The following is a 12211-nucleotide window of genomic DNA, read 5'->3' as shown; positions in this document are numbered from 1 at the left end:
TCCTGCGTGTGCGCCCCCGGTGAGCTGATTTGCAACAGAGAGCAGAGATAGAGAGACATAGAGTGGGAGAGAGAGAGAGCGAGAGTAACAGTGGACAGAGGAAAATCTCGGGGGCCCGCGCTGTTGGCGCGGATTGCATAATGCGGGCAACATTGTCTCGCACACACGGACACACAGGTTGAGATCAAACAGAGTTCGACACAGGATTAAAATAAAATACAGCGCACAGGAGGAGCCGCAAGATGGGGGCAACCCCCGGATCGACCTGGGGCAGCCAAAATCAGAACAACCACTTTAATTGGGAACGTTGGCGACCTGATTTTATGTACAAAGAGATCTCCCCACTCGTACACTGTTCTTCCTTACCAGCTTGGAGTGACGGCCCCATTCACGGGACGCACGAAAGGATCCTTGGCAGGCAACCAAGAGGCGCGTAAAGTTTGAAGAGAAAGTCATGTACGGGAACCGAAGGTGATTAAGGACACACACGCGGGGTTGTTCGTTGCTTGCCGCCCTCCAGAAGGGTTTCCACAGAACATACACAAAACCGATCATAAATTTAATTCGCGTTCTCTCGCTCTCCTACCACTGGGCTTGGCGGCGAACTGGAGGAATTGGCCACGGCGCGTCTGTGTTTAACGAACTTTTGCGCCGTTTGGGGTCTTCCTTTCGGGCGCGGTTGTCTCCCGCTGGAAGCATCATACAGCGCGCTACACCACGCGGCGCTGCGATTATCTCTCCCAGGAAGTCTTCTCTCCAGCGTGTTGAGTGTTTCGATGTTTTTCCATCTATCTTTATTTATATATCCCTCTCCACTGTGCGCTATACTCCCCCAACCGAGACACTCCACACCACTGGTCCTGGGGGGGTCCTGGAAACAAGGGGAGCATTAAAATGAAGATTGATATATGACTATTTACAGCAACCAGCGCGTTCCAGAAGCTGCTGCCATACGCTTTCAGGACCGTTTCTCGTACCAGGAAGGGGCCGTACTAGAAGCCGTGATGGATCCCCGTCCAATGAAAGCCTACAAAACAATCGCAAAGGAAGCGGGCGCGATCACGCTCCACAACGAGCAACTTCGGGCATCGGAAGTGAGCAATTGAGTATGATTGCATTTAAAAAAAAGCAACTAAATAATCAGTACTGTAACTCCGGCTCCGGATGTAGTACAGACGGCCAAAAACCACCCTCTGTTCTACGAGGTGGTGGGGGAAGGTGCTGAGGATGTTATTTAGTTTGTAAAGTGTGTCTCATTTTTTAAATAGCACGGACAAGGCACACACAAAGGCGTTTGGTGATGTGTGCGTCTTTAAAATAACACAACCTTACTCTGCATGCATCTCCTCATCTCCCCGCCATCTTCCTACGCCACCCCAAAGCCACCGTACAAAAACGTTTATATTTTTAAAGAAATCTTCCCTGGTGGGCGTTTGCAACATTGTTTCCGATATTCGTTACACTTGAAACAAAGCAACGTTAGCCGTTGTTTATGCCAGCGCAAGTCACGTTCGTAATTACGCATGGGGGATTGCTGGAGGGATTGTTTTTTGTTTTGCAGCATGATGTACACACACACGAAGAAGCTAATGCAAAATATGTCTTGAGTGCGAGTAAAAAGAGCATGGTAATTGTATCCTTTCTGCGCCCCATGTCCCGCTCCTCTTTCTCTACGCAATGGTTCATCTTTCTTCAGCAATCGCGGCTGATCCAATTTCCAAGCATCCAAGCGAGCCTGCGCTCCAATGTGCGGCTTTCGCTAATCTTTGCTCCAACTTTAAGATGATTCTTTCTCACCTGATTTATCTAGGACGGCAGTCCACTGCTCTTACCCACCCATATTCGCAGCAAGAAGCCAGAATAGATGGCTCGTGCGTGCAGAACGAATGCTTTGCGCCAGGGATTGATGGTGATCGAATTCAACCGATTTGCAACGGTTTTTTTTTTTATTCTTCGTCTCATTGCTTTTCGTTTCTCCTGCGATTGGGCTGTTCCTTTGCCGAAGCGTTTGCCGCGAGCAACAAGAACAAGGACCAAGGAGCTCTCACAGGAAGCCTCTACCATCCTCTTTGCCTGCCCCAAAAAATATTCACCCTGCGCCCAGTAGAGGGGCCGGTGCCGAATAAAACCGGTTGACGCCACGGTTGCCTCTCACCAGCCATCGGTTGGGGCAATTTATTATCTCCGGGGGTAACTATTGTTATTAATGTTGCTGGCTATTATTAGTCCCTAACCCCCCTGCATATCCCCCCACCCCCCTCTCTGTCTTTCAGTGGAGCACTCTCGCTGTGGATGCTGCGTTAACCAGTTTCGTTTTGTGCTTCAATTTAAGCGCGCTGCGAGAGCAAGAATTCTTTACACGAAGGAGTCGACATGCAAAGAATTCGATGAAGAATTCGACCGTCGGCTGTCATTCGTGTGCGTAGGTGGTTGTTATCCAGAAATATAAGCCTTTTTAGGTTAATTTTTAATCTCATTTGAATAGTTCCAAAAGTTCTGCATTTTGCACAAGTTTTCCTTAAAGCGAATCCTAATCACCACCTCGTCGCGTAGTTCAATGCTCTTTTTTCATCATTAGTTGCTCGCAGTGCAACAACACCGACATCTAAGCCGCCTAGACACGTCCCCCTTGTGCGGCATCTCCCGCCGAACCTAGAACATCTTCGCAAACCCATCACCGGCCGGTCTACGACGAGACGGCGCACACTCACAGCGTTCCGTCGGTAATTTATTCCTCGTTCAATCTCTTCAAATATTGTTCGTCAATTATTTAAACTTCAATTATTGCTTTTCTAAGGTAAACTCCACGGCAGGGGCCAGTTCTGCCGCTTCATGCTTCATTGTACGCTTGGTACTGTTGTGAGGGGGCAAGAGAGCCAGAGCATTCTCCTCCGAGGCTCGATAACAGCGTGCCGAAGGAGAAGCAGCGTCTGCTTTAAGAGTGTCGCTGCTGCTCGCCACCATCCTCTCTCCGATGATGCTGGCGCGGCGGACCGAGACGAGCAGAATGTTGTGCAGGCTTTTATTTTTTGTATTTTTTGGTTTAGCCTGTTGTCTTTTCCGGTGTGTTTCATCACACCGGCAACATTGACAGGACAGGATGGACCGACCGAACCCGCTGCAGGCTTCTCCCGCGAGCCCTGTGAGGAGTTGGATCCCAGTGGACATGGGGCAGTACGAGGTCTGGGAAGGGAAGAACCGGTTACATGCTGGAGCTTTGGACAGCCAAACGGTCGTTCCGGAGAGCTGGGCGCGCTACATCTTCTTGAGATGCGCGCCTTGTTACTGTGTGCTTTAAGCGGCCCTGGTGGTTTAGGACGCCCGCGCACACTCCCGACCAACGGGCTGATCTTCAACGAGGTGCTTCTATGCTGGTGGCACACATAAGTGTTTCTCCTCCCAGAAGGTATATATGAGTCTGTTTGTGTGTGTTCTTTTTTTTCTCTAGTCATTTTCACGCACATCCGCTCCTCATGAATGACAGGCTTCGATGTAGTCTACCGGGCGAGAACTTGAATTGAATGGAGCGACTCATTATCGTCCGGAAAGCGTACCGGGACACCACAACCACGCAACCGGCAAGAAGCCACATTTACACTTCCAAATCTTAAGTGCGAGAACTGCTGAATGCCCTTCAACAAGTACACCATGGGCATGAGAGGTTGTGTGCAAGTGTGTACACCACCGTCGATCGGCATAAATTATCGCCCAGCTCGCCCGCGGTCCGCATAGCAACAGACGCCGCACCGAGCCTGGACCATCCACCGGGAGCCTGATTTCCCCAAGTCCGGGGTCCCATCTGGTGCTGAAGGTTTGGGGTCTGCACCATACACTTTCAATTTCATCGCCAGCAGGGTAAATTACACACACACATCCCGTCGTGCCCGGTCGGATTGAATTAGACGTGGAATCTAAGCAGCAGCCGTCGGAATGCGTTGAGTTCGCGCTGTTATCACTTCGGTTTCGGTGCAGGAAAACCATCTGTTCAGGTCTTCAAGTCGCCACCGTCTGGGGAGCGGCTCCGTGGGCTCCTCGGCGGGGCTCAGCTGATCCCACGGCGGGCCAAAGCGGTCTGGAACGGCAGTTGCAGTTTGCATTCTCACGAACGATAAAGTGCGGCAACAACTCTTTCAGACCTTTGCCTTGCAGTCCATCGCAGAGCAGAGGTGCCAGCAGCGCACGCAGTGTGAGGTGGCGGCGTCTACACGAAAGGGAGATGGCACGCATTCGCGAGCAGAACCGAAGAACCCACCCCGGATGGGACGATCAAGGCTCTTTAATTATAGAAATTACCCCCGAAGGATGGGGGCGAAAACATATTGATTAACACCGCCGCGCAGCCAATGGATCCGCCGGGTGAACCATTATCTCATTACTTAAGAACACTTCATCCGTTTTGCGTTCACGAAATTCGCCCTGAAAGGCGTAAGGGAGCGGAGGTAATGCTTCAACCGGAGATGTGCTCTCCTTGACGATCCGCGACGACGATCGGCACATTTGAGCGATTTGCAACGGGGGAAAACCGCACGATTGGGTACACGGCGGTGTTGTGCGCTCTAGAGGGACCACACCCTGTTAGGCCTGGCGCGTGATCCTCTTCCCAGGGATGCTGGCGCGATCGTTGCGTGTCTGATGATCGTGGCGTTTTTTCTTTCTTTGTTTTTTTTTACCTGCCAATCCTTCAGTTCTTCCTGAGCCTGAGCATTAGACTGGGGCTGTTCTGCTTAAAATCGTGAATTGGTCAATTTTACGTTCGCTATGGCTGAGAGAAACGAGTGCCGTGTGCGCTGGGCGGGAGAAAAGATGAATGAAGTACCCGCGCGGTGTACGAATTACCGCCCCTTCGCCGGCACAACCCGCACACGGTACACATTTGCGAAGGGAGGGTGGAAAAAAATGGTGCTCGTAATTTTCGATAACAAATCGAATTATTACCCACGCGCGAAAGGGATTAGAGAGCGATTGGGTTCGGGTGCGTGTGTTTGTGTGCGTGTGGCTGGTACAATAATTTACCAGAACCGCACAGCTCGTTAAGGGTAAAGAAATAGATCGGCAAACAAAAAACAATAGTTCAAATTTAGGGAGGAACAACATTGCTTGCTACCAATGAAAACCAAAAACGAAGAAAGAAACAAAACCAAATGGACAGTGAAAGGTAGCGCGTGCACGCGCAAATCCACAAATTTTTATCGCAGCCACTAAATGTCACCACCGTACTTCGCAAACAAAACGTTAAACGCACACTTTATGAAGCAATTAACGCAGCCATTCCCGAACGCCTCCGGACAACCGATTTGCTAATTAATCGTCGCACCAGGCCTTAGGTTTTCGCAAACGTGTTCCATTAGCGAATATTCGCGCAAACCAACCAGCCCAGCGAAAAAAACCCCTTTACTGCCTAATCAATAGGTTTCCACCTGATCAGCTTCCCTAATAAAACCCGACCATATCCCCCATCCAATTTATATAATCTTTCCTAAGCGTTTAAGCATCCAGAATCCCACACCGCTCTGGAGACGGTGCGTGCGACAGGAATTCTGGGAACGGAAAGCATTAACTCGCCCGGCACTGCCACACGCACATTCGGTACCATTCCACCTCTGCCAGACTGGACCAGACCAGAGCCTCCCACCCTCTCTCGTTTGACTGGTGACCAAGCGCGAGATAGAACCGAAGCATAATAGCAAAATTATGCGTCCAGGCGAAACAAGCTATAAAAATCGCCTTACAATTTGCCGACCGATCGCCATTTCCTGTCCAAATATTTTTGTCTGCAGCGCGAAGCTGTGTGCTCGACCCATCCTATTGCTCAACGATGGGTGGAGGGAGAGCTGAAATGGGGGAAAAAACGCGAACAAATAAATAAATAAACGGTTGAGCAGCATGCGTTCAGGCTGCGTGCGGCCAAACTGCTGCCACACATTGATGGGCTTTCCTTTCCACGAGGCTTAGAGAAGTACGGTATCGGGCTAGGATGGAACCGTCAATCAGTGAGATTTTTTTTGCTCCCTCCCTCCTCTCTCTCTCGTTATGGGCAACACCTCTTCATGACTGAGAGCCGAATGATTTGGAGGTGCTGTTAGAAAATTCACCAAAATGACATACCTTGTGCACGATGGACATGGGGATAGAGAACGGACAAGAAAATCCTTCAGAACCGGCCGTGGTCAGAATGAATGGTCCTCTATGAACGCCATTAAAAGCTTGGGGCCAACATAAGAGATCCCTCCCCTCTTAGCTTTAGAAAACAGGGTTTGGTATCTGAAGAACTAGCTGAAGAAACACAGAACTCTGTCCAGAACAGAAAGCGCCCGGTCGTATAATATGCAGAAGAGGAGTCCACATTCCCCCAGTGTCCCAGAGGGTTCTTTTTTTCGGGGACGCGATTTCTTCACTTAGCTCCATTTGAGAACGGGCAACAATCGCAACAGAAAGATTGTGTCCAAACGCTCGAAACGGCTTGCGGGAGCGCACGAGCGCAACGAACTTTTTCAATGCTAGTCTCGCAGCAGCAGCAGCAACAAAAAAACATAAAAAACAACCCACCCCAAAAGCAACAGGTCCATCGGACATTATGCAGATAACTTTCGGACATTCGGGCTTTGGCGGCATAGGAAATGAACACACAAAAAAACAAACAAACCAAAAAACACCTATACGATCCTTCTCCGTGGTCGTGATCGCTAGGATGGTCCCATCACTGACAGCAGTTGTGTGCAACCGTTGCTTCTTTTTGTCTCAACACAAGGTCTCACTCCCAAGCAACCCAAAATCGCAACTACCACACACACCACACTGCTTTATGGAACACAATAAAACAATAAATACGCATAAATAAAGCCAAACACGCGAACAAATGTAACGAGCATCGCAACATTTTATATGCACCGAACGATGCCCTTTCCGTGCCCTTCCCGGGCAAGCGCAGTTTAGCAGCTCCCGCCTACGCCCACCGATCGGGACACACGGACCACGAACAATAAGACGATAATCGAAACAACAGACAGGAGAAAAAAGGCACTCTATCTTGAATATCGCTGTCTCGGGGGAAGAAGAACCGAGAAATTCGCCCGCACTAGCAACAGCAGCAGAAAGCATTCAGGATTCAGCGGAGTGCATGATTAAGCATGCAAGGCCATAACTTTCACATGCCCGGAGTGCTGCTTCGGGTGGGGTATTGGCCTATGCACGTCGTCTTTAATGCTAATGCTTGCCCCGTCCCACAATACATCGGGATGGGTGTCACTCTCCCGGCACTTCCCACTCAATGAGCTCTCTAGCCGCGCGCGCTCTATTCGCAAAGTACCTGTAGATGAGCTGCAAGCTAGGTTGGTGTCCCAGGTGGTGCTAGCTGGTGTTGGAAATTCCACCAGCAGCGGTAGTAAAACTATACACAAGAATGCCGCCAACTCTGGAGCTTATTCTTGGTATCCGCCTGTATGTGTACATGCAACACACATTGGTTGGATGTATTAGAAAAAGCTTACGTCAGCTCAGGTGACCATGGTGCTATCAACCTGCGATTCTAGACATAAAAGTCAAAAAACTTCTAATCGTTGCTCTCTAAGGTCAAAGCTCTAGCAAGGGAGGCAACTAAAAACAAACTCCACGTCCCCTGCGGCCTCCAGCGATAATCCTTCATTATAATTGCATCTGCTACGCCTATCGCTCACACAGGGTATATAACATAACACCAACCTTTATTTTAATCATGTGGCAAACGGTGCAACTAAATGAGAAATCCCAATGCAGCAGCTCCAACTGTGGCTCGTTTCTGAATTTCTGCTGCCTGGCAGTACTCTAAACAGTATACAGGGCACTACCACTGCACGATGAGATCATTTTGCATTCTACGATGTGTTATGCTTATTTCATGCTGCAACTAATGCTGTATGCGACGGTCCACCAGCGGAGAAACGCCCCTAATGCAATAAGAGCAAACAAAAACAAAAAACACACACACATGCTATAACGCTGAAGCCCCCGAGGTTATGGTAGGGTGCCCCGGAACGGAAACACACATTTAGCCACCCTGCGACGAGATACGAGATACCCCACACAACATCATCACCACCACCCGGTCAAAGGCGACGCTGGTGGGCATCTGCTAAGTGAAGTGAACCATACAGAGCAAAGCACGGAAACTCCCAGCCACCTTCTACCACCGTCCAGTGACCCTTCCGGGACATCCGTAAAAGATATCAGCAGCCTGGAGCAGTGGACAAGTCGGGCCGATGCTGATCGCGATGAAGTGCTAAGCGGTTGGAGGAGCCAGGGGAGGTCAGATATTGGGGGATTTCTTCCAGTGTGCGAGATGGAAGCCTATGCTGTGTGTATTGCAATAATAAACAGTCACACTCGTCAGCATATGCACCAGTAAACGCAACACAGGAAAGGAACGAACCAAACAAAACAACAACCGTGACCCCAACATACGTTGTGATAAAAAGTAAACTTCGTTCTTTTTCATAACGAGACAAAAAAAACATAGGGTGGCGAAGGGCTGACTTCCTCGGGGCACTGGAACACACTATCAGACTTACATGGCCCTGTGTGGTGTTGGTAAGCATACAAACAGCAGCAGCAGAAGCAGCAGCACCAACCGTCATTTAGACAAGCAGCCCAAGTTTCGGGCCGTGCAGCATAACACACTATCAGAAACAAAGCTGGGCGCGCGACAACAGAGCGGCCTCCTCCACCGTCGCCGCGCGAACCCACTGCGCCAACGATCTGCGCGCAACATAAACACAGACACACACAAGCGAGCGCGCGCGAACCCACGGACAATTCATTCTCTTTTTCGTAGCCACCATAATTCCGTTCCGAGGGGTGGAAAGAGTGTGTGTGCATAATGTTTCGGCGAAATCATAAGGGCTCATTCATACCATATGGCACCGACGACGACCCCGCGTGGCTAACGAACTCGGGCGCGCTCTCCCGGCGCAGCAGCAGCGTCCTGGCCAGACGCGCATGTGCGGCTGACGTTCCGTACGCCCTCCTCCTCCAAGCCCGTTTGCGCCATACACACACACAACGAACACAACGAACACAACTTGAGACAAATTCAATGACAACAAAGTGGTGGTGCGCCCGCTGGTAGAGGCGGTGGTGGCAGTGCAACCTCCGATTAGCCCCTAACGGTCACAAAACCATCGCAGCACCGACCGTGACCGAGTGGCGCACTGAGGAAGCGAAAGAAGGGGCGTACCAGTGTCGGATGAATCTACTTTTTAACTATTTAACAGTACTGTTTTAACGTTTTTTTAGTTATGCTGATTGAAAGTTTCACTATTACTTATGAAATGAATTTATTTTCTATTTTCCCATTATTTAATCAAGAAAATATAATTAAATCTAAAAATGAGTTATTATTTATTAAAAAAACAATAACGTATCCAGTCCTGCTCCAAGAACCAATCGAGTCCAATACATTTTGACATTCGAAGTTACTCAAGAGTTAGACATATAAAAAATATTCCAGTACTGCTAGTCAACATATATGCAAGCATGATTTTGAATTATTTAATTTAAGTTTAAAATTAACATCATTTATTTGATCACAAGATAAATAGCTGCTGCTAGGATAAGGAGACATAAAAAATTCATGCTAACGCCCAAATTTTGCATATTACAGTTCATGACCCCCGAGAAACTTGAGACTCATTTTCCTCGAAACGAACGAACCCCCGTCTACCCACATCCTACCATTGGGTACCTCCCCTGAAGGTGTCTCTGAAGGAGCAGCACGCCCTGCTTGTATCTCGTTGGCCTCCCCCATATTATGCTGGTACGGGTTTTTTTCTTTTTCTTTCTTTCGTACTCCACGGCAGAAACCTCCACAGCGCGAAGCATAATCGTATGATACCGCCGAAAGAACATATCAAAGTAAGAAAAAAGGGAGAGGCCGAGAGCGAGAGCGAAGAGAAAAGTTCGTTACAACCTACTTTCCATCGAGTCGCGTCCACACGTTGGCAGAACCTCGCGCGTTGCGTTGTGCCTGTTGGGTTCAAAAATTCAAAATCCCACCAGCCAGCCAGCCAGCCAGCATCCAAAGGGCACAGACAAGCATCACCTCCCCACACCACTTGTACTCGCGCACCATCGCTCCCACCTATCCCCATCCTCGGACGATGTAATTATGCTGAACGACGCGTGAGCGGATTAATTTTACTACCGACGCACGGATATCTCCGCTCGGCAACGGTCGCGCGCGCCGTGCTTCCTCCTCCTCCCGGGCGCATGGAGTTCAACGGAAAAGCCATTTATCTGTGCGTACACGCACCGCCGGGGTGAATCTTCCCGGGGGAACTCTCTCCCGGCTAGGGTTGTGCTTGCGCGCGTGTGTGTGTGCTGGTGGTGGTGGTAAATGAAAAGTACGCCACATACTGGCATGGAAACCTTCGCTTCGAAAAGGATGGTTCAAACGGAACGGAATATCATGTGCGTGCGCGTTAGTTAGTGCGCGTTTGTTTGCTTAAGAGCAGAGCATTGCGCAAGTGATAATCACGGCGCAACCGCGGGAACGGGCGAAGACGAGAGCCGAGCGGGCGTTAGGAAAACGGGAGAAAAAGAGAGCGAAAAAGCCGAAAAAAGGGCGTCATACGCGATAAAAAAATAAAAAAACGATCAATTTGGGAAGAAGCTTCAACCGAAAAAAAGAACTCCGAACCAGTGGGAAGCTGAAATGGAGGAAAATGTAAAGTGTTAACAAATATTGGTTTGATACAACAGTGGCGGGGGCACGCTGGCGGGCACAGGGCTTAAAAACTGTCAGAACAGGGCGGTGTGAAAAATGTAATCATGTGTGTGTGTGTTTTTTAACCCATCTTGTTTTGTCGCTTTTTTTTAGCGTTTTCTCCCAATTGGTGCCCTACACGAGTTTCCAATGTTTTATAAAAACCACACATAATTTCATGCACACGATGCTGCTTATCGCTGTGCATGCAATTGTGTGTCGCTACCGGAAGATCTTACCCGTCCCCCGATGGACCTCGCCGGCAGCAGTACCATAGCGATGGTGACGGTTTGACTTTGCTCTAATAATGAGAAAAAACTCTATTGAACATCGTATAATCGTGCACATAAAACAGATAACATGCTACCGTTTGTGCTCGCGTGCGCGCCCCCACTAGTTTGGCTTTGGGGCAGAGTTTTATCGTTCCAGCAAAGATCAAACAAATCTTACAGTCTCTTCGGAACGTCACACACAACACACTCAACACTTACGCTGAAAAGCAATCTTTCTGATGCACTCCTGGCATAATTTACAACCGTGGTACAGAGTGTAAACCTTTCGCAGCATGAAATATGAACCCGTTTAACTTGCAAGAAAGATGTGCATCATTGCCCCTCCCCAGGCATAAGCCATTCGTAAATGTTATGCTGCTGCTGCTGCTGCTTGCATGTTGAACGGTACAAAAAATGCAAAACACTCCCGCAGCAAAAGCCGATGCAACGGTGCAAAAATAACCGCAGAGAAGGCTTGCAAGTCAGCTCATTTCGAGCCGATCCGTCAAATGCTGGACGTCTCTGAAATCTGGCATCTTCCAGTGCCTGGCTACACCACACAATGCAGAAGAAACCGCAATCGCTGCGGTGGTGGTGGTGTCTCCACAGCAAAGGATAATGAAACTCCTTCACCGGTCGCTTTCACCGGTCGTCGTGGTGACTGACACGTTTACAATGTTTACCCATTGTGTGGTTCCAAACATGGCACCGCCTCTTCTTTTCTTTTTGCAATTTCAATGCACTTTGCGCAGCGACGAAACGATAGAAATGCCATGCACCGAACAAGTGTAGGAGGCACTCGCCTTGCAATGATCAGTAGAGGGCAGTGCTTTTTTGCTTGTTGCTTTTCCCGATTGCAACTGCTTTCGAGGAAGTGCACGGGAAGGCCCCGAGACGGCGTGTATCTGCGTGAATCTATCCTAATCCGCTTATTGTGCAAAGTGACGAAGGGCACCACCACCGCCGGCATCGTCCTTTTACCTGAGACGCATTGTGAACATTGTGTGCAATGTGGAAGGTGCGTCTCAGGGTGTCGCCAAAAAAACAAAATTAAAGGGAAACTGAACGTTACAGGTACAGGTTAAAGTAAGGTTATCTGAAAGATACCCATCTTCGGTCTAGATACGTCTCAGGACTTCAAGAGCGATAAAAACGAAGCAAGAATGGATATACAAGATTAAAGCATTCCAAACGCATTGCCGAA

The 12211-nt window shown here is 49.2% G+C and overlaps 1 protein-coding gene across 2 annotated transcripts in view; it reads right to left on the bottom strand.

The window, feature by feature from the left end:
- The window catches only part of LOC120950071 (M-phase inducer phosphatase-like), a 117562-nt gene that overhangs the window by 24785 nt on the left and 80566 nt on the right, over positions 1-12211 (bottom strand). The gene's annotated exons all lie outside the window — the stretch shown is intronic.

This window comes from Anopheles coluzzii, chromosome 2, assembly GCF_943734685.1.
Source record: "Anopheles coluzzii chromosome 2, AcolN3, whole genome shotgun sequence".
NCBI lineage: Eukaryota > Metazoa > Arthropoda > Insecta > Diptera > Culicidae > Anopheles > Anopheles coluzzii.
The sequence above is the reverse complement of the archived record's forward strand: the minus strand, read 5'-3'. Positions and strand labels throughout refer to the sequence as shown.